The following is a 2,500-nucleotide window of genomic DNA, read 5'->3' on the forward strand; positions in this document are numbered from 1 at the left end:
TGGCTGGCTGGCGGATGTGAGTGGAGGCAGGAGGAAAGGAAAAGAGTTAGGCTGGGAGCCAGCCCTTGGGGTTGGTGAAGGCAGGCAGGCAGGCAGGCAGGCAGGCAGGCAGGCAGGCTGGCTGGCTGGCGGATGTGAGTGGAGGCAGGAGGAAAGGAAAAGAGTTAGGCTGGGAGCCAGCCCTTGGGGTTGGTGAAGGCAGGCAGGCAGGCAGGCTGGCTGGCTAATGAGAGTGGAGGCAGGAGGAAAGGAAAAGGGTTAGGCTGGGAGCCAGCCCTGTGAAGGGTATAGAGCTGGTCCGGCGTGCCACGGCCGGGACGAAAACCGCATCGTTCGTCCTGAATCGGAGGTTGGACTGTGTATGCACAGTATAGTATGTGGAATATATACAAAGGTTGAGAATTTTTAAACAAAAATAAAAGAAAGTAATTGTGAGAAATAAAGAAAAGTAAAAGAGGTTGCTGTATGCCTGGAAAAGGCCGGAAGCCTCCCCACGGCTGTGAGAAGGCCAGGGGGTCAGGCCTGGAGCCAGCCCCCAGCAGGAGTAGCAGGCTGGGGGTCCTGGAAAGGCTGGAAACCTCCCCGTGGCTGCGAGAAGACGAGGGGGTCAGGCCTGGAGCCAGCACCCAGCCTGCTCCTCATGCTGGGGGCCTGGAAAAGGCCGGAAGCCTCCCCACGGCTGTGAGAAGGCCAGGGGGTCAGGCCTGGAGCCAGCCCCCAGTACGAGTAGCAGGCTGGGGGGCCTGGAAAGGCCAGACGCCTGCCTGTGGCTGCTAGAAGAAGACGAGGGGGTCAGGGCTGGAGCCAGCACCCAGCACGAGTAGCAGGCTGGGGGGCCTGGAAAGGCCAGAAGCCTCCCTGTGGCTGCTAGAAGAAGAGGAGGGGGTCAGGGCTGGAGCCAGCACCCAGCACGAGTAGCAGGCTGGGGGGCCTGGAAAGGCCAGAAGCCTCCCTGTGGCTGCTAGAAGAAGACGAGGGGGTCAGGGCTGGAGCCAGCACCCAGCACGAGTAGCAGGCTGGGGGGCCTGGAAAGGCCAGAAGCCTCCCTGTGGCTGCTAGAAGAAGAGGAGGGGGTCAGGGCTGGAGCCAGCACCCAGCACGAGTAGCAGGCTGGGGGGCCTGGAAAGGCCAGAAGCCTCCCTGTGGCTGCTAGAAGAAGAGGAGGGGGTCAGGGCTGGAGCCAGCACCCAGCACGAGTAGCAGGCTGGGGGGCCTGGAAAGGCCAGACGCCTGCCTGTGGCTGCTAGAAGAAGAGGAGGGGGTCAGGGCTGGAGCCGGCACCCAGCCTGCTCCTCGTGCTGGGGGCCTGGAAAGGCTGGAAGCCTCCCCATGGCTGTGAGAAGATGAGGGGGTCAGGGCTGGAGCCGGCACCCAGCCTGCTCCTCGTGCTGGGGGCCTGGAAAGGCTGGAAGCCTCCCCATGGCTGTGAGAAGATGAGGGGGTCAGGGCTGGAGCCGGCACCCAGCCTGCTCCTCGTGCTGGGGGCCTGGAAAGGCTGGAAGCCTCCCCATGGCTGTGAGAAGATGAGGGGGTCAGGGCTGGAGCCGGCACCCAGCCTGCTCCTCGTGCTGGGGGCCTGGAAAGGCTGGAAGCCTCCCCATGGCTGTGAGAAGATGAGGGGGTCAGGGCTGGAGCCGGCACCCAGCCTGCTCCTCGTGCTGGGGGCCTGGAAAGGCTGGAAGCCTCCCCATGGCTGTGAGAAGATGAGGGGGTCAGGGCTGGAGCCGGCACCCAGCCTGCTCCTCGTGCTGGGGGCCTGGAAAGGCTGGAAGCCTCCCCGTGGCTGTGAGAAGATGAGGGGGTCAGGCCTGGAGCCAGCCCCCAGCACGAGTAGCAGGCTGGGGGGCCTGGAAAGGCCAGACGCCTCCCTCTGGCTGCTAGAAGAAGAGGAGGGGGTCAGGGCTGGAGCCAGCGCCCAGCACGAGTAGCAGGCTGGGGGGCCTGGAAAGGCCAGACGCCTCCCTGTGGCTGCTATAAGACGACGAGGGGGTCAGGGCTGGAGCCAGCGCCCAGTACGAGTAGCAGGCTAGGGGGGCCTGGAAAGGCCAGACGCCTGCCTGTGGCTGCTAGAAGAAGAGGAGGGGGTCAGGGCTGGAGCCAGCACCCAGCACGAGTAGCAGGCTGGGGGGCCTGGAAAGGCCAGACGCCTCCCTGTGGCTGCTAGAAGAAGAGGAGGGGGTCAGGGCTGGAGCCGGCACCCAGCCTGCTCCTCGTGCTGGGGGCCTGGAAAGGCTGGAAGCCTCCCCGTGGCTGTGAGAAGGTGAGGGGGTCAGGCCTGGAGCCAGCCCCCAGCACGAGTAGCAGGCTGGGGGGCCTGGAAAGGCCAGACGCCTCCCTGTGGCTGCTAGAAGACGACGAGGGGTTCAGGCTTGGAGCCAGCACCCAGCCCTGCTCCTCATGCTGGGGGCCTGGAAAAGGCTGGAAGCCTCCCCACGGCTGTGAGCAGATGAGGGGGGTCAGGCCTGGTAAGGATGGAAGCCTCCCTGTGGCTGTGAAAAGA

This window comes from Chaetodon auriga, unplaced genomic scaffold, assembly GCF_051107435.1.
Source record: "Chaetodon auriga isolate fChaAug3 unplaced genomic scaffold, fChaAug3.hap1 Scaffold_52, whole genome shotgun sequence".
NCBI classification, from domain to species: domain Eukaryota; kingdom Metazoa; phylum Chordata; class Actinopteri; order Chaetodontiformes; family Chaetodontidae; genus Chaetodon; species Chaetodon auriga.